Genomic DNA, 21317 nt, shown 5'->3' with positions numbered 1-21317 from the left:
TTTTAATTGAGATGCTGCCTCCTTTTTATTATTAATGTATTCTGGGATAACACGACTCTGTGAACGCTGTAATTTTCCAGGGCACAAGCACTTTGATCTTAAGTTACACTGGTCTGGAGCACATGCCATTACGATGTGCACCACCACAGCCCTCTGCCGTCTAGGTATTCAAGCAGTAGGAAAACCTGGAATGATGTTGAGTGTTTAGCAACCCCATACGCTTTTTCTGCTTCCCATACTAATTTCTCTCATGATCGTGGGTGATCGTGGGTTCGATTCCCGCTGGGTCCATCCATACGGAGATTGTATACTCATAGGAGTACATTTCTTTGGATAACGAAACGCTAGCTGACATGGGTGAGTTGATCCGGACATTTCTGCCAAGTTATAAATAACGCACTAAGGTCTGCAGTGACTGACATGACAAGAAGGAAACTGTTGATGCACTACCCAATTTCAAAATTTCACCCTGTAAAGAAGGTATTTCTGTTTTTTATTTGTAATACATTTGCAAAAATGTCTAAAGGTGAGGATTCAGTCCGGCGTTGTATTAAAAAACAGAAATACCTTATTTACAGAAGTATTCAGATCCTATGCTATGAGAATCGAAATTGAGCTCAGGTGCATCCTGTTTCCATAGATCATCCTTGAGATGTTTCTACAACTTGATTGGAGTCCACCTGTAGTAAATTAAATTGATTGGACATGATTTGGAAAGGCACACACCTGTCTATATAAGGTCCCACAGTTTACAGTGCATATCAGAGCAAAAACCGAGACAGGATTGTGCCGAGGCACAGTTCTGGGGAAGGGTACCAAAAAATGTCTGCAGCAATATCCTAATTCGGCACAAGAACACAGTAGTCTCCATCATTCTTAAATGAAAGAAGTTTGGAACCAACAAGACTCTTCATAGAGCTAGCTGCCAAACTGAGCAATCGGGGGAGAAGGGCCTTGGTCAGGGAGGTGGCCAAGTTCCCAATGGGTACTCCTCAGTAAAAGGCACAAGACAGCCCGCTTGGAGTTTGCCAAAAGGCACCTAAACGACTCTCAGACCATGAGAAACAAGATTCTCTGGTCTGATGAAACCTAGATTGAACTCTGGCCTGAATGCCAAGCGTCTGGAGGAAACCTGGCATCATCCCAACGGTGAAGCATGGTGGTGGCAGCATCATGCTGTGGGGATGTTTATCAGCGGCAGGGACTGGGAGACTAGTCAGGATCAAGGAAAATATGAGAAATCCTTGATGAAAACCTGCTCCAGAGCGCTCAGGACCTCAGACTAGGCCGATGGTTCACCTTCCAACAGGACAACACAAGAGTGGCTTCGGGACAATGTCCTGAATGTCCTTGAGTGGCCTAAACAGAGCCCAGACTTGAACCCGATCTCTGGAGAGTCCTGAAAATAGCTGTGTAGCGACGTTCTACATCCAACCTAACAGAGGTTGAGATGATCTGCAGAGAAGAATGTGAGAAACTCCACAAATACAGGTGTGCCAAGCTTGTAGCGTCATACACAAGAAGACTCAAGGCTGTAATCGCTGCCAATGGTGCTTCAACAAAGTACTGAGTAAAGGGTCTGAATACTTATGTAAATGTTATGTTTAAGTCTAAACCTGTTTTTGCTTTGTCATTACCGGGTATTGTGTGTAGATTGCTGGGGGGAAAAAAACATTTGATCCATTTTAGAATAAGGCTGTAACGTAACAAAATGTAGAAGAAGTCAAGGGGTTTGAATACTTTCCGAATGCACTGCATATTCCGAGTCAATATTCAAGTAATAATACGGAATTCCCCGCAACCACATCCACAAACATTATTTCCCATTGACCCCCAGTGTAAAACTTCATCATAGATTCTTTTTTTATACAGAAATAGAAAAACATGTTATTCAGCTGCAACATCGAGAAAATCCTGACTGCTTGCATCACTGCCTAATACAACAAATGCTCGGCCCCCGACCGCAAGGCACTACAGAGGGTAGTGCATACGGCCCAGTACATCACTGAGGCTAAGCTGCCTGCCATCCAGGACCTCTACACCAGGCGGTGTCAGAGGAAGGCCCTAAAAACTGTCAAAGACCCCAGCCACCCCAGTCATAGACTGTTCTCTCTACTACCGCATGGCAAGCGGTACCGGAGTGCCAAGTTTAGGACAAAAAGGCTTCTCAACAGTTTTTACCCCCAAGCCATAAGACTCTTGAACAGGTAATCTAATGGTTACCCAGACTATTTGCATTGTGTGCCACCCCAACCCCTCTTTTACGCTGCTGCTACTCTCTGTTTATCATATATGCACAGTCACTTTAACTATACATTCATGTACATACTATTGGCCCGACCAACCATGGCTCCCGCACATTGGCTAACCGGCGATCTGCATTGTGTCCCACCGCTCACCACCCGCCAACCATATATGCATAGTCACTTTAACCATATCTACATGTACTGTACATTCTACCTCAATCAGCCTGACTAACCAGTGTCTGTATGTAGCCTTGCTACTTTTATAGCCTCGCTACTGTATATAGCCTGTCTTTTTACTGTTTATTTTATTTCTTTACATACCTATTGTTCACCTAATACATTTTTTGCACTATTGGTTAGAGTCTGTAAGTAAGCATTTCACTCTAGGTCTACCTACACCTGTTGTATTCAGCGCACGTGACAAATAAACTTTGATTTGATTTGATTCATGTAACCAGGTCAAAAATCCCGACCTACGGTTCATGCTCCCACATAGGGAAATGGAACCTGCGAGAAGAGCCCTGTGGCTTCAGGCTATTCAGCGTGGAAGAGTGGGAAATTGTGGGGACCCGGTGTCTAAGTAGGCTACACGTAGCTATGTGTATGGAAAACATTTCATCACAAGACATTTAACTCGTTTAGTATAGTCCGTTTGTAACTCTCACTACTTGTATCTGTATAGTCTGTTTGTGTTGTTGGTCTTGGTTAGCTTAATGTTCCAGTCAGTAGCTAGCTAGCACTCACTCATTCACATGGCTGCTATCCCTGTCATGAAAAGGGGCATGAGGGAAGCCCTACAATATTATGTTAAGTGACAACGCTCTGGAGCAGGCAATGTTGAAAAGTAATCTTTATACATGTACTTTGCTTAAATGCAGTTTTGTAATTGATTAAAACAAGTAGACAAGAAAATTGCTTTTGAAAAAGGTTAATTTTTTGTTGTGAGCCAATTGGGTAACCATGGGTTGTTTTCCCACAGGCGGGCGGTGCCGTGATGTTCAATCTAAAACCGACTGGGACTATGCTCTTACGGAAAATGTTTGAGGGGTTCCTATGCAAAACCCTTAAATAATTCCCTTATGCAATGGATCTAATGGAGGTTCCTTTGCGTAGTAGCTCGCTATGTAGTTCAGAGAGCCAGGTCCTGGTCATGCGCATTTCACATTTTTTATTTTATTTTTTTATTTCACGTTAATTTAACCAGGTAGGCTAGTTGAGAACAAGTTCTCATTTGCAACTGTGACCTGGCCAAGATAAAGCATAGCAGTGTGAACAGACAACACAGTTACACATGGAGTAAACAATTAACAGGTCAGTAACACAGTAGAAAAAAGGGGAGTCTATATACATTGTGTGCAAAAGGCATGAGGAGGTAGGCGAATAATTACAATTTTGCAGATTAACACTGGAGTGATAAATGATTAGATGGTCATGTACAGGTAGAGATATTGGTGTGCAAAAGAGCAGAAAAGCAAATAAATAAAAACAGTATGGGGATGAGGTAGGCAAAAATGGGTGGACTATGTACAGCTGCAGCGCTCGGTTAGCTGCTCAGATAGCAGATGTTTGAAGTTGGTGAGGGAGATAGTGACGTGCGTTCCACGGATTTTCTACAGACTTTGGAATTCTCTGGTTGGAACGTTATTGAAGATTTATGATAACAACATCCTAAAGATAGATTCTATACTTAGTTTGACAAGTTTCTTCGACTTGTAATATAACTTTTTTAAGTTTTCATCCGACGTTCGGCTGTACCTGCACGAGCGTTTGGATTTGTGTACTAAACGTACTAACAAAAGTAGCTACTTGGACATAAATAATGGACATTATCGAACAAAACAAACATTTATTGTGGAACTATGATTACTGGGAGTGCATTTAAAGGTAAAGGAATATTTATAATGTTATTTCTGATTTCTGTTGACTCCAACATGGTGGATAATTTAATTTTTTTCTCAGCGCCGTCTCAGATTATTGCATGGTTTGCTTTTTCCGTAAAGCTTTTGAAATCTGACACAGCGGTTGCATTAAGGAGAGGTATATCTATATTTCCATGTCTAACAATTGTATTTATTGACATTTATAATGAGTATTTCTGTAAAATGATGTGGCTCTCTGCAATATCACCGGATGCCTTTGGAACTAGTGAATGTAACGCGCCAATGTATACTGAGATTTTTTAAATATAAATATGAACTTTATGAAACAAAACATACATGTATTGTGTAACATTAAGTCCTATGAGTGACATCTGATGAAGATCATCAAAGGTTAGTGATTCATGTTATCTCCATTTGTGCTTTTTGTGACTCCTCTTTTTGGCTGGAAAAATGGCTGAATTTTTCTGTGAGTTGGTGGTGACCTAACATAATCGTTTGTGGTGCTTTCGCAGTAAAGCCTATTTGAAATCGGACACTGTGGTGGGATTAACAACAAGATTACCTTTAAAACGGTATAAGATACATGTATGTTTGAGGAATTTTAATTATGAGATTTCTGTTGTTTTGTATTTGGCGCCCTGCACTTTCACTGGCTGTTGTCATATCGATCCCGTTAACGGGATTGCAGCCCTAAGAAACACTTAAAGATGTTCTATGCAGAAATCGCAGAAATGACAAAAGTTCGCCAAATTTCAGTTTGTGACAAAATAAACTAGTACTGTATAGTGCAGAGAATGATTGTACCATCTAAACTACTGTGAAATATATTTTTCATGAGCAAAAATATTGTATTTTCTGCTGTTTTAAAGCTGGTGTACAAAAACGAAACTAAGAACGGGAAGCATAGAAATAGTGCACACAGAACATATCTACTTCTTCTTAGACTTGCTTTCAATGAGAATGACACAAAATGTGAATTTGGTCGGGTCTCCCAAAAAGTAACATAATGCAGCTTTAAAGAGCGACTGCCTTTAAAAAGCAACCAATCTCGTTGAAAAGGGACCATATGGCATTAATATGAGTCAGAAATATTTATTCTAGTGTCAAAATTAACTACAATGTGGAAATAGGATCATTTTGTTCATAAAGTGAGTCTCATCCAAAACTGAGTTTGGAACATCCATGCATCACTAAGGTAAACTCATTTTGAGTTAGTCCTCTTCCGCCAGCTGCAGTGATTGCAGTCTATTTGACTTTGTGGCTATGGTAACTACTTAAAACGGTGATACAGACCTGCCCTTTGACTTTGTGGGCGTATTATATAGTGAGAACTCTCGTTCAGCTCCATGCATGGCTGAGAGCATTTTTTCATAAGCGAGCTAAAAAACAAGGCCAAATCAGGAAGTGTAGTCGCTTTCTGGACACAAGCCTTAAAAGCATAAACTGTCACCTTAGATGTACAGTGCCTTCAGAAAGTATTCATAGTATTCATCCTTGACTTATTCCACATTTGTTGTGTTACAGGCTGAATTCCATTTTTTATTTTATTTTTTATTCTCACCTCACAAAATACCCCATAATGACAAAGTGAAAACGTGTTTTTAGAATTTGTTTCACATTTATTGAAAGTTAAATACAGAAATATTACATTTGGATAAGTATTCACACCCTGAGTAAAGCTGAATTGTGCAACATTTGCCCGTTATTCTTTTCAAAATTATTCAAGCTCTGACAAATTGGTTGTTGATCATTGCTAAACATCCATTTCCAGGTCTTGCCAAAGATTTTCAAGTAGATTTTAATCAAAACTGTAACTCTGCCACTCAGGAACATTCACTGTCTTCTTGGTAAGCAACTCCAGTATAGATGTGTCCTTGTGTTTTCTGTTATTTTCCTACTCAAAGGTGAATTAATCTCCCAGTGTCTGGTGGAAAGCAGACTGAACCAGGTTTTCTTGTAGTATTTTGCCTGCGCTTAGCTCCATTCCAGTTCAGTTTTTATCCAGAAAAGCTCCACAGTCCTTGACAATTACAAGCATACTCACAACATGATGCAGCCAACATTATGCTTGAAAATATGGAGGGTGGTACTCAGTAATGTGTTGTATTGGATTTGCCCCAAACATAACACTTTGTATTCAGGACAAAAAGTGAATTGCTTTGCCACATTTTTGTAGTATTACTTTAGTACCTTGTTGCAAACAGGATGCATGTTTTTAAATATTTGTATTCTGTACAGGCTTCCTTCTTTTCACTGTGTCAATTAGGTTAGTATTGTGGAGTAACTACAATGTTGTTGATGCATCCTCAGTTTTCTATCACAGCCATTAAACTCTGTAACTGTTTTAAAGTCACCATTGGCCTCATGGTGAAATCCTGAGCAGTTTCCTTCCTCTCTGTCAACAGAGTTAGGAAGGAAGCCTTTATCTTTGTATTGACTGGGTGTACTGATACACCATCAAAAGTGTAATTAATAACTTCACCATGCTCAAAGGGATATTCATTGTCCGCTTAATTTTTTAAAATCCCATCTACCAATAGGTGCCTTTCTTTGAGGGGCATTGGAAAACCTCCCTGGTCTTTGTGGTTGAATCTGTGTTTGAAATTCATTGCACAACTCAGAGACCTTACAGTTAATTGTATGTATGGGGTAAAGAGATGAGGAAGTCATTAAAAAATCATGTTAAGCACTATTACTGCAAATTGAGTGAGTCCATGCAACTTGTTATGTGACTTGCTAAGCACAGTTTTACGCCTGAATTTATTTAAGCTTGTCATAACAAAGGGGTTGAATCAGCTTTACATTTTTTATTCATTTGAACAAATTTAGAAAAAAATTATCCCACTTTGACATTATGGGGTATTGTGTGTGTGGGCCAGTAACAAAACAAAAAATATAAATTTAATCCATTTTAAATTCAGGCTGTAAAACAACAAAATGTGGAAAACTAAACTAAAGGCAGATTCACAGGGTAAATAATCAACCTGATGTTAAGGCTTGGATAGAGCTTTTAGTTCCCACAGAAGAAGAAAAAAGGACTCATGAATCATCATTTACATTGCAGATTGAAGCTTGCCATAAAAACCTGCAAACCCCACCCTTGTAATTGTCCAGATAGCATGTCACGCCCTGACCTTAGTTATCTTTGTTTTATTTCTTTATTTGGTTAGGTCAGGGTGTGACAGGGGGTGGTTTGTTTAGTTTTTTGTATTGTCTGGGGTTTTTGTATGTCTATGGTTGCTTAGATTGGTTCTCAATCAGAGGCAGCTGTTTATCGTTGTCTCTGATTGGGAACCATATTTAGGTAGCCATATTCCTTGGTTTATCTGTGGGTTATTGTCTATGTGTTTTTGCCTGTGGCAGTACTCGGTTTATTATAGCGTCGTGCTCCTGCGTTTATTAAAGAGTATGTATTCGTATCATGCTGTGCCTTGGTCTCCTCCTTACGATGAACGTGACATAGCAATGGGTGTGTGTGTCCTTGTACCCTTTTAAAACATGGGCTTTTTCATGGGAAAGTCTCTATCTGACACAGACATCCAATCCCCCCTCCAAACAAAATGTTTAACAATACTTGTGTGGGCTGGCTTTGTCTCTGGACCCTGTATAGGGACAGATAATGTTGGACAGCTTTGTATCGAATGTTGATTCAGCTGTAACATGCCTTGAAATAAACCAACATTTCCTGTTATTCCCTGGGCTGACCATCCAGTGATAGCTTTTTCTAAGGGATTTTCATTTGAGTAATTTATCCTAACTGAAACTAACAAGGAAGCAGTATGATTATAATTACCACAAACGGAGGTCTGTAGCTATTGCTCTAACCACATACACATTACTTCAAAACAACAAAAACAGAGCTCTGTGAAAGGCAGAAGTTGGAGTGCATGTAAAGAAGCTGCAGAAGTCAGAAACCATGTAAAGGAGGGGCAGGGGCAGGGATTTCTCTCTCTGTGTTACATCTCGGGCACTGTGAGGCCTGCTGTGCATATCATGAATGTACAGGTTAAAGTACAGGCTGTTACGAGATAAAAGTGTCTGTAACCTGTATGATTGGACATGAAACTCCAGCATGACAATGCCACCAGCCATACTGCTCGTTCGGTGCATGATTTCCTGCAAGACAGGAATGTCAGTGTTCTGCCATGGTCAGTGAAGAGCCCGGATCTCAATCCCATTGAGCACGTCTGGGACCTGTTGGATCGGAGGGTGAGGGCTAGGGCCATTCACCCCAGAAATGTCCGGGAACTTGCAGGTGCCTTGGTGGAAGAGAGGGGTAAAATCTCACAGCAAGAACTGGCAAATCTGGTGCAGACCATGAGGAGGAGATGGACTGCAGTACAGCTGGTGGCCACACCAGATACTGACTGTTACTTTTGATTTTACCCCCCCTTTGTTCACGGACACATTATTAAATTTCTGTTAGTCACATTTCTGTGGAACTTGTTCTGTTTATGTCTCAGTTGCTGAATCGTGTTATGTTCATACAAATATTTACACATGTTAAGTTTGCTGAAAATAAACACAGTTGACAGTGAGAGGATGTTTCTTTTTTTTTGCGTTTCCTTGAAAATGTATCAATTGATACATTTTGGGAGGAGTTGGACCGCAGAGTGAAGGAAAAGGAGCCAACAAGTGCTCAGCATATGTGGGAACTCCTTCAAGACTGTTGGAAAAGCATTCCTCATTGAACTGGTTGAGAAAATTCCAAGAGTGTGCCAAGCTGTCATCAAGGCAAAGGGTGGCTTCTTCATATAATCAAAAATATTTTTGCAACTTTTTTGGTTACTTAATGAGTCTATACAGTATGTGTTATTTCATAGTGTTGATGTCTTCACTATTATTCTACAATGTAGAAAATAGTAACAAATAAAGAAAAACCCTGGAATGAGTAGGTGTGTCCAAACGTTTGACTGGTACTGTAGCTATGTGGGAAAGGCAGGGAGGAACAGAGAATGGTGACGATTTACAACTCAGTTCCCAGGCCCTGTTTCTGCACATCTGCTAACTGTCACATAGATAAGAGGATGTACTTTCTATAAAAGGAGACAGCCAATACAGTTCTTTGTTTTTTTAAAAACTATGCACCATCAGTGGATTGTTAAACTGCTCCATTTTTACAAATCTTAAAATAAAAATATTGTTTGACAGAATCTGTATTCTCTCTTCCTATATAATTGCTACCACAGGAACAATGGGAAAGTCATTCTGCTTTGAAAGCTGATAAATTTGTAACCTCACTTTTATGAAAATGTCACTTGAATGTTTTGGTAAACCTACTGGAGAGCTCTTCTTTGTCTACACCCATTCAGCATTGTTCACACCCTCTTAAGCCTTAGCCTCACAAGAGAGATGGTGGGGCTATCTACTAAACAACCAAAGATTTAAAGACTAAAGTCTGGTTTATACTATGTCTATCGACAGATATCGCAGTGACATCATGAACATTCTATTGTCGTCCGACTTCAAACTTGTCATTGTCGTTATGAAAAAGTAGAAACACAAAATCTACAGGCTGCATGACATCAGCAGCCTGGTTGTCCAAAATAGAATAACTAATGTATTTTATCACCAATACCCCCCCCCCCCCCCCCCCCATTTAAAAAGGAGTTTAGTATATTTCAATCTAGTAAACCAGGCAACTAAAAATAACTTTCTAAACAATGTTTTATTTCCCTAGCTTGTTCGCTAGGTAGCTAATGTCAATTTAGCTGGCTAGCCAGTTAAAATAATGACCATATCATATAACTGACAACATCTTCACTTTAACTCATTTGTCTTCATTATTACATTATTACAGGAAAATAAACTCACAACAAGATCATTATTTAATGGCGAGCCAATTGTAGAAAATCTCTTATGGTTGTGAGTGTGACGAAATAAAAGCAGGGCAATATACCAGAGAATTTTAGAACTTGGGGACTGTCTCATTGGCCTAACGTTATATCCTAATTTGACTTTGGTGCAGGTCATGTTCTTCACATTACCGTCTCTGGTAAACACATACTATATCAAATAAAATCTATGTTTATTTGTCACATGCACAGGATACAGAGGGTGTAGTGAAATGGTTACTTGCTTATTTTAGACATGTAGCTAGCTAGCTAAACAATGATCCATAATCATAATGTTACTACCCTGCATGAATCTGCACGTAGCTAACCAACCAGGTTCATTGTTAGCTAGCTAACAATAGGCTATAACTAGCAATGCAAATGGCTCTGAGATACAAATAATATTACTACACAGACCATACACGTACTGTTAGCTAGCAAACCAGCCAGCTAGCGTTAGTTAGCTAGCTAACAGTACTCTTTAACTTGAAATGAAAACAACTTTCTGACAAAATTATAACGTATAATATCTAATAGCCTTCTGTGTGTTCTCTTTTTGACTCTCTCTGCATATTCGCAATCAAACGGCAGAATTTTCTCCATCTCCTTAGCTATCATACTCTAATTCCACCATGGATTCCACTGATTTCAAAACTCGGTCCTCCAGAAAGTGGAGAGCAACCCTTTTGCAGTTCTACTATGTGATATCTTTCAAAAAATCTGCGTTAGAAAGGATTACCTACACATACTGACCAGCTCATGTTATAGACAAGTGTGCTACATGGCAAACCAATCTGAACTCATCTCTCGGCATGTCCAGCCCAGCCATTATCTCAGCCAATCATGGCTAGCGGAAAGGTTCAGAACTTTTTACGTTGCTAAACCAACTAGGTTTGTGATTTAACAGTTGTATTGGTATTTACATATGGCATACACATTTGTTATGAAGGCACATTAACGATCACATGTTCCAGAAGGCATTTCTGTGAAAAATAGTTACCTCTCCTGTGAGGTAGTGACGTATGACATACGCCGGGTTTCCTGAAACGAGTCAGAAATACTCCACGGTGGAGATGTGTTTATATTTTTGTTCAGTGTACAATAGATGGAAAGTTACTGAAGATGGTAGCTGACTCTATGGCCACTCCTATCTCTCATATCTTTAATCTGAGCCTAGAAAAAAAGTAATTGTCCTCAGGCCTGGAGTGAAGCCTACCCAAGAGTGGTAAAACAGCCTTTACTGGTTAATTGTGTTTGACCAAATACAATGCTATTTCTCTGTAAACAATTAACAGACTTTCAGCATGCTTATAGAGAAGGGCACTCAACAAGTACTGACATAAATGACTGATGATTGATTGAAAGAAATTGATCATAAGAAGATTGTGGGAGCTGTACTGTTAGATTTCAGTGCAGCCTTTGATATTATTGACCATAACCTTTTGTTGGGAAAACTTATGTGCCATGACTTTTCAACCTCTGCCAAATCGTGGATTCAGAACTCAGGAATCAAGATCTACATCATGCATATACAACTATCCTCAGAAGTAGAAATGTAGGCCCACTATTTATAAACACAGCTTGTAGTTGTGTAGTAAAGTAGTAAAGATATACATGTTTTTTTATCAAGAACGTGGTGTTTGATCCTAGGATCTTTACTGTACATTTCCAGGGCAAATGTGCAGTCAATTCTATTTGCCTCTGATTTAATGTTATTTATCTGTAGTGAAATGGAAACCGGATGAAAATGTACTAAATGTTCAAGTCGATTGTTTTCGTGCTAAAAAACACACCAGTTCCTTCCTCTTTCTTATCTCACATGTCTATTTTAGAGCCTCACCTACTATAATAACTCTTTGAATACAAAGAGCCATACTGAGCTTTACTTTCTTATCGTAAATGCTGTTTTATCACACTTTGTTAAGCTTGCCAAAATATATACCACAAAATAATATCCCACAGGAAGAAAAAACAGTTCTTTGGAATTGGACATTGCAAGCAGACTGCAGTGACATATTCTGTTTCAGTTTCAGGTTTCACTTCCAAAGAGTTTAATGTTACTGGAATCCTGATCAGTTACATCAATTCAAATAAAAACCGAGGTTTACATTCATTCACCTGTGAGATAAGAGATGATGATAATGACAGTATTGACATTTACAGAACAAAGCATGTAACATGGCTCAGTGACATTGGAGCTGACAGACGTGGTTATTACAGAGGTGTTATAGTAGGATGTGGCTAGGATTGCCAAGAGAACATATGTTTCTGGGTTTTTTATTGTCAAGTCTTGCCAGGTCTTTGTAGAGGAGATGGGAAGAGGAATTAGTTTATTTCAATTAAATCATTAGTGTTTGCATCTATTGCCCACAAACCCCTTTCCCTAGCTACATAAAGTGACATTTGACATTTGACAATAATGCATTTGTCATAATTAGTTTCCATTTACATTAAGTTCAGTAATAATGGTAGATTGTTTCTAAGTTGTTCTTAAAATGTTAGAAATGTGATCAACAAAAAGTCTTTTGATTATCCTTGATTATCCAGTCAGACCCCCTAGCCTCCCCTCTCACAGGGAACCGAGGTGATGTGAGGTGATGATACTAGGTACTAAGCTCCAACCTGCTGCTCCCATTTCTCCAATTAATTTGTTACATTGATGGAAGATGATTCCTCCTTCCCTGGTCTAGGATGTAGTGATATACTCAACTGACCTTCACAGCATCACATAAGGACAACATAATCTCTTGCTGACTTTGATCTCCCATGCCCATGAGTAGTACTGTTACTGTGGTAACTAAACCAGATTTGAACCCCAAACAGATTGAAATCCAATTCAATGAGTGTTAAATAAATACAAAATCACTTTGTAGCTAGTGATAGAAAGGATGACAGGTGGTCATTCAATCACGCTGATATAACTGTTACCATGAGTTAGTGGTGGGCCCTTTGTTTATGGTACAGTCAGCCTAAATAAAGGTTGCCAAAGTCAATCCATGTGCCCAGACTCAGGGTAATTCATTGGAAGTAATCAACGGTGTATAGAAACTACAGCTGCATCAGGGTCCTGCGTCACTTCATGTGAGCTGAAACATGATCAGTCATGCAGAGTGGCCATCAGAGACCGTGCCATGTCACTGTACAATGTCAGCGTGAGGGCCTACAGTGTGTCAGCCCGCAGTGATGCTAATTTGTGGGGACTCTCCAATAATTTACATCTGGTGGGACAAGAGATGGCTTGTGTGGTCTTTGAATAAGGTTTTTGCTATAGAGCCTGGTTGCTGGGTTGAGGTTGTGTTCAATGAGTGGTGTTGAGTAGATTGAAGCCAGGGATGATGATTTATTGACTTAGTTTGACTGGGAATCAGGATGTTCCTCTTTTAGGTTTATGAATGCCTGTGTTTACACAGTCAAAGCAGATGCACTAAACGTACCCTCATGTTAATTGATTGTTTCAGAATTGATGCAAGACTTACAAAACAATTGTATTATTCTCCCGTTGTCAAGTGCTTTCCTTGTTTACATCAAATAATGTCAGCTCCTCTCATGAAAAGATTGTGATCATACACACATATATGCTCCCAATTACCATCAGGTCGAAGGGCTGGGTTTCTTGTAAGTTAGCATTTGGAATGGTTTTAAGATGGTCATACCTATGAAAATGTAGCTATTTTATTTGACATATTAGGACCCCTGTAGGTATAATATATATATATATATATATATATATATATATATATATATATATATATACAGTGCCTTGCGAAAGTATTCGGCCCCCTTGAACTTTGCGACCTTTTGCCACATTTCAGGCTTCAAACATAAAGATATAAAATTGTATTTTTTTTGTGAAGAATCAACAACAAGTGGGACACAATCATGAAGTGGAACGACATTTATTGGATATTTCAAACTTTTTTAACAAATCAAAAACTGAAAAATTGGGCGTGCAAAATTATTCAGCCCCCTTAAGTTAATACTTTGTAGCGCCACCTTTTGCTGCGATTACAGCTGTAAGTCGCTTGGGGTATGTCTCTATCAGTTTTGCACATCGAGAGACTGAAATTTTTTCCCATTCCTCCTTGCAAAACAGCTCGAGCTCAGTGAGGTTGGATGGAGAGCATTTGTGAACAGCAGTTTTCAGTTCTTTCCACAGATTCTCGATTGGATTCAGGTCTGGACTTTGACTTGGCCATTCTAACACCTGGATATGTTTATTTTTGAACCATTCCATTGTAGATTTTGCTTTATGTTTTGGATCATTGTCTTGTTGGAAGACAAATCTCCGTCCCAGTCTCAGGTCTTTAGCAGACTCCATCAGGTTTTCTTCCAGAATTGTCCTGTATTTGGCTCCATCCATCTTCCCATCAATTTTACCATCTTCCCTGTCCCTGCTGAAGAAAAGCAGGCCCAAACGATGATGCTGCCACCACCATGTTTGACAGTGGGGATGGTGCGTTTAGGGTGATGAGCTGTGTTGCTTTTACGCCAAACATAACGTTTTGCATTGTTGCCAAAAAGTTCAATTTTGGTTTCATCTGACCAGAGCACCTTCTTCCACATGTTTGGTGTGTCTCCCAGGTGGCTTGTGGCAAACTTTAAACAACACTTTTTATGGATATCTTTAAGAAATGGCTTTCTTCTTGCCACTCTTCCATAAAGGCCAGATTTGTGCAATATACGACTGATTGTTGTCCTATGGACAGAGTCTCCCACCTCAGCTGTAGATCTCTGCAGTTCATCCAGAGTGATCATGGGCCTCTTGGCTGCATCTCTGATCAGTCTTCTCCTTGTATGAGCTGAAAGTTTAGAGGGACGGCCAGGTCTTGGTAGATTTGCAGTGGTCTGATACTCCTTCCATTTCAATATTATCGCTTGCACAGTGCTCCTTGGGATGTTTAAAGCTTGGGAAATATTTTTGTATCCAAGTCCGGCTTTAAACTTCTTCACAACAGTATCTCGGACCTGCCTGGTGTGTTCCTTGTTCTTCATGATGCTCTCTGCGCTTTTAACGGACCTCTGAGACTATCACAGTGCAGGTGCATTTATACGGAGACTTGATTACACACAGGTGGATTGTATTTATCATCATTAGTCATTTAGGTCAACATTGGATCATTCAGAGATCCTCACTGAACTTCTGGAGAGAGTTTGCTGCTGAATAATTTTGCACGCCCAATTTTTCAGTTTTTGATTTGTTAAATTTTTTTGAAATATCCAATAAATGTCGTTCCACTTCATGATTGTGTCCCACTTGTTGTTGATTCTTCACAAAAAAATACAGTTTTATATCTTTATGTTTGAAGCCTGAAATGTGGCAAAAGGTCGCAAAGTTCAAGGGGGCCGAATACTTTCGCAAGGCACTGTATGTAAATGTAACTCTGTAACACATTAAAGTTACAACAGTCACAGGCAGCAGAGAACTGGAAGGAAAGGCGGCCAAACGAGGGGTTGGCTTTGGGGATGACCAGTGAGATATACCTGCTGGAGCCCGTACTACGGGTGGGTGTTGTTATCGTGACCAGTGAGCTGAGATATGGCGGAGCTTTACCTAGCATATACTTATAGATGACCTGGAGCCAATGGGTCTGGCGATGAATAGGAAGCGATGGCAGGCCGACTAGAGCATACAGGTTGCAGTGGTGGGTGGTATATGCGGCTTTGGTGACAAAACGTACGGCACTGTAATAGACTGCATCCAGTTTTCTGAGTAGAGTGTTGGAGGCTATTTTGTAAATTACATCGTCGAGGATCGGTAGGATAGTCATTTTTACGAGGTATGTTTGGCGGCGTGAGGCTTTGTTGTGAAATAGGAAGCCGATTCTAGATTTTTCTTTGGATTGGAGATGTTTAATATGAGTCTGGAAGGAGAACTTACAGTCTAGCCAGACACCAAGGTATTTGTAGTTGTCCAAAAGTCAGAACCGTCCAGAGTAGTGATGCTAGTCGGGTGGGCGGGTGCGGGCAGCAAACGGTTGAAGAGCATGCACTTAGTTTTACTAGCATTTAAGAGCAGTTGAATGCCAGGGAAGGAGTGTTGTATGGCATTGAAGCTCATTTTGAGGTTTGTTAACACATTGTCCAAAGAAGGGCCAGATGTATACAGAATTGTGTCGTCTGCGTAGAGGTGGATCAGGGAATCACCCGCAGCAAGAGCGACATCGTTGATATATACAGAGAAAAGAGTCGGCCCAAGAATTGAACCCTGTGGTACCCCCATAGAGACTGCCAGAGGTCCGGAGAACAGGCCCTCCGATTTGACACACTGAACTCTGTCTGAGTTGTAGTTGGTGAACCAGGCGAGGCAGTCATTTGAGAAACCAAGACTGTTGAGTCTACCAATAACATTACAGTGATTGACAGAGTCGAAAATCTTGGCCAGGTCGATGAAGATGGCTGCACAGTACTGTCTTTTATTGATGGCGGTTATGATATCGTTTAGGACCTTGAATGTGGCTGAGGTGCACCCGTGACCATCTCTGAAACCGGATTGCACAGTGGAGAAGGTACGGTGGGAATCGAAATGGTCAGTGATCTGTTTATTAACTTGGCTTTCGATGACTTTAGAAAGCTATCTGGCAGGATGGATATAGGTCTATAACAGTTTGGGTCTAGAGTGTCACCCCCTTTGAAGAGGGGGATGACCACGGCAGCTTTCCAATCTTTGGGGCTCTCGGACGATACGAAAGAGAGGTTGAACAGACTGGTAATAGGGGTTGCAACAATGGCGGCAGATAATTTGAGGAAGAGAGGGTCCAAATTGTCTAGCCCAGCTGATTTGTACAGGTCAAGGTTTTGCAGCTCTTTCAGAATGTCTGCTATCTGGATTTGGGTGGAGGAGAAGCTGGGGAGGCTTGGGCAAGTAGCTGCGGGGGTGCAGAGCTGTTGGCCGGAGTTCGGGTAGCCAGGAGGAAAGCATAGCCAGCGGTAGAGAGATGCTTATTGAAATTCTCGATTATCGTGGATTATCGGTGGTGACAGTGTTACCTACCCTCAGTGCAGTGGGCAGCTGGGAGGAGGTGCTCTTATTCTCCATGAACTTTACAGTGTCCCACAACATTTTGGAGTTAGAGCTACAGAATACAAATTTCTGTTTGAAAAAGCTAGCCTTTGCTTTCCTGGCTGATTGCGTGTATTGGTTCCTGACTTCCCTGAAAAGTTGCATATCGTGGGGACTATTCGATGCTAGTGTAGTCCGCCACAGGATGTTTTTGTGCTGGCCGAGGGCAGTCAGGTGTGGAGTGAACCAAGGCCTATATCTGTTCTTAGTTCTACATTTTTTGAAAGGGGCATGCTTATTTAAGATGGTGAGGAAATTATTTAAAGAACAATCAGGCTTCCTCGACGGACGAGGATGGAGGTCAAAAACCTTCCAGGATACCCGGGACAGGTCGATTAGAGAGGCCTGCTCGCAGAAGTGATTTAGGGAGCATTTGGCAGTGATGAGGGGTGGTCGCGGACCCATCGCGGATGCAGCTAATGAGGCAGTGATCGCTGAGATCCTGATTGAAAACAGCAGAGGTGTATTTGGAGGGCATGTTGGTCAGGATAATATCAGTGAGGGTCCCATGTTTACAGATTTAGGGTTGTACCTGGTGTGTTCGTTGATAATTTGTGAGATTGAGGGCATCTAGCTTAGATTGTAGGACTGCACGGGTGTTAAACATATCCCATTTCAGGTTACCTAACAGAACCAACTCTGAAGATAGATGGGAACAATCAATTCACATATGGTATCCATGGCACAACTGGAATCTGAGGGGGGTGGCCTGGAAAGTGTGACAGAACTTTGCAGGGTTTCTCTGCAGTAGATTGCAACTGCTCCCCCTTCGGCAGTTCTATCTTGATGGAAAATGTTGTAGTTGGGGATGGAAATCTCAGGATTCAGACACGGCAAGGACATCAGGGTTGGCGGAGTGTGCTAAAGCAGTGAGTAAAACAAACTTAGGGAGGAGGCTATATGGTATCTTGATCAATAAAGACACTGCAAACAAACCTAGATCCTAACAACAGCTTAGTAGATGGACAAAACAATTAGAGTATAAGAACATACATCCTCATGTGTGAAATAATAAAGGGTAATGGTTTTACTGTTTGCTTTAGGTCACCGCTTATTAGATGTTCCAACAGTAGTATTATAATAACCACAAACTAAACATTCTCATTGGACTAACACTGAGGTCTTAGCTACTGCTCTAACCACGTACACATTAATTCAAAAACAACAAAAACAGACTTCTATGAGAGGCAGAAGTCGGAGTGCATGTAAAAAAGCTGCAGTAGCCAAAGTCAGAAGCCATTTAAAGGTGGGGGCAGTGGCGGAGGCAGAGATTTCTCTCTCTGTGTTACACCTTGGGCACCGTGAGGTTTGCCGTGCATATCATGAATGTAAAAGTGCATTAGGGGAAGAGCAGGGTTTAGACTCCAGTGTCTCAAAATGAAAGGCCGCTGTTGTTTGTTACAGCAGTTGCCTGGTTACCTAGGTGTTCCTTTCTTCTTTAGGCACAATATGGAAATCACTGCAGGGTATTGTGCAGCTGATGCAAGCAATGATTGCATTTATTGTCCATCTCAATCAGTCTGGAAATATTTGGTTGTATGGACATGCCTTATTAAGGTTATATGCCAGATACCATTTTCTTTTGGTACCTTAAGGTCTAACTTGCAATTACAAGTATATAGCCTTCAAGCAAATTGAAAAACTATAAACCTATGCCACCAACTAAGGAATACTTTCGTGTGTCAGTTATCTGACACACGAAAGCATCCATGAGCTTTCTTTTGTCAGAGCAGACCACACATACAATTGAAGTCGAAGTTTACCTACACTTAGGTTGGAGTCATTAAAATGTGTTTTTCAACCACTTCACAAATTTCTTGTTAACAAACTATAGTTTTCGGTTAGGACATCTACTTTGTGCATGGCACAATTTTTCCAACACTTGTTTACAGACAGATTATTTCACTTACAATTCCAGTGGGTCAGAAGTTTACATACACTAAGTTGATTGTGCCTTTAAACAGCTTGGAAAATTCCAGAAAATGATGTCATGGCTTTAGAAGCTTCTGATAGGTTAATTGACATAATTTGAGTCAATTGGAGGTGCTTGACATCATGGGAACATTATGGGAAAATCTAAATAAATCAGCCAAGACCTCAGAAAATAAATTGTAGACCTCCACAAGTCTGGTTCATCCTTGGGAGCTATTTCCAAATGCCTGAAGGTACCACGTTCATCTGTACAAACAATAGTACGCAAGTATAAACACCATGGGACCACGCAGCCATCAAACCGCTCAGGAAGGGGACGCATTCTGTCTCCTAGAGATGAACATACTTTGGCGCGAAAAGTGTAAATCCATCCCAGAACAACAGCAAAGGACCTTGTGAAGATGCTGGAGGAAACAAGTACAAAAGTATCTATATCCACAGTACAATGAGTCCTATATCGACATAACCTGAAAGGCTGCTCAGCAAGGAAGAAGCCACTGCTCCAAAACTGCCATTAAAAAAGCCAGACTACGGTTTGCAACTGCACATGGTGACAAAGATCGTACTTTCTGGAGAATGCCCTCTGGTCTGATGAAACAAAAATAGAACTGTTTGGCCATAATGACCATCATTATGTTTGGAGGAAAATGGGGGAGGCTTGCAAGCCGAAGAACACGGGGATGGCAGCATCGTGCTGTGGGGGTGCTTTGCTGCAGGAGGGACTGGTGCACTTCACAAAATAGATGGCAACATGAGTGAGGAAAATTATGTGGATGTATTGAAGCAACTTCTCAAGACATCAGTCAGGAAGTTAAAGCTTGGTTGCAATGACCCCAAACATACTTCCAAAGTCAAGGTATTGGAGCGGCCATAACAAAGTCCTGACCTCAATCACATAGAAAATTTGTGGGCAGAACTGAAAAAGCGTGTGCGAGCAAGGAGGCCTACAAACCTGACTCAGTAACACCAGCTCTGTCAGGAGGAATGGGCCAAAATTCACCCAACTTATTGTGGGAAGCTTGTGGAAGGCTACCCAAAATGTTTGACCCATGTTAAACAATTTATACGCAATGCTACCAAATACTAATTTAGTGTATGTTAACTTCTGACCCACAGGGAATGTGAGGAAAGAAATAAAAGTTGAAATAAATCATTCTCTCTACAATTATTCTGACATTTCACATTCTTACAATAAAGCGGTGGCCCTAACTGATCTAAAACAGGGATTTTTTACGAGGATTAAATATCAGGAATTGTGAAAAGCTGAGTTTCAATGTATTTGGCTAAACCTCCGACTTCATTTGTATAATGCATGAAGGAATATGAAAGTAGATGAAAAGGAAATTATACTTATTGGAAGGCAACCCAACCATGTATTTTGTATGGAATGACATGTGTTGAGTACAGAAATAAATCTAGACAAGGAAGAAGAAATGGTCTACCATTTATTTAAATACAAATAGTACAGGCTGTTACAAGGTAAAAGTGTCTGTAACCTGAATGGTTGATCTGGGTTTGGGAGGTGTGTTCCATACCAAAGCTGCTTATGTAACGGTTTTCTTGATGAGAAGGAGAGTCGGACCAAAATGCGGCGTGTAGATTGCGATCCATGTTTATTGTGACTATAGCAACACGAATCTAAATACAAACAGTGCAAAATAATAAACGTAATGAAAACCGAAACAGCCTAAACTGGTGCAAACTAACACTAAGGACAGGAACAATCACCCACAAACGCACAGTGAAACCCAGGCTACCTAAATATGGTTCCCAATCAGAGACAATGACTAACACCTGCCTCTGATTGAGAACCATATCAGGCCAGACATAGAAATAGACAAACAAGACATCCAACATAGAATGCCCACCCAGTTCACGTCCTGACCAACACTAAAACAAGGAAAACACACACGAACGATGGTCAGAACGTGACAGTACCCCCCCTCCAAGGTGCGGACTCCGGACGCACAACTTAAACCTATGGGGGAGGGTGTGGGTGGGCATCTGTCCGCGGTGGCGGCTCTGGCGCTGGACGTGGACCCCACTCCATAACAGTTTTAGTCCACCTCCTTAGCGTCCCTAGATAGGTTACCCTCCTTAAAGACCGCTCGGGACAGAGGGGCAGCTCGGGACAGAGGTAGCTCGGGACTGATGGGTAGCTCAGCACTGAGAGGAAGCTCAGCACTGAGAGGAAGCTCAGCACTGAGAGGAAGCTCAGGCAGGTGGTTGGATCCGGCAGATCCTGGCTGGCTGGCGGTTCTGGAAGATCCTGGTCGACTGGCGGATCCGGAAGAGTCTGGTCGACTGGCGGATCTGGAAGAGTCTGGTCGACTGGCGGATCTGGAAGAGTCTGGTCGACTGGCAG

Source organism: Oncorhynchus clarkii, chromosome 1 (assembly GCF_045791955.1).
Source record: "Oncorhynchus clarkii lewisi isolate Uvic-CL-2024 chromosome 1, UVic_Ocla_1.0, whole genome shotgun sequence".
NCBI lineage: Eukaryota > Metazoa > Chordata > Actinopteri > Salmoniformes > Salmonidae > Oncorhynchus > Oncorhynchus clarkii.
This window is presented reverse-complemented; position numbering follows the sequence as displayed.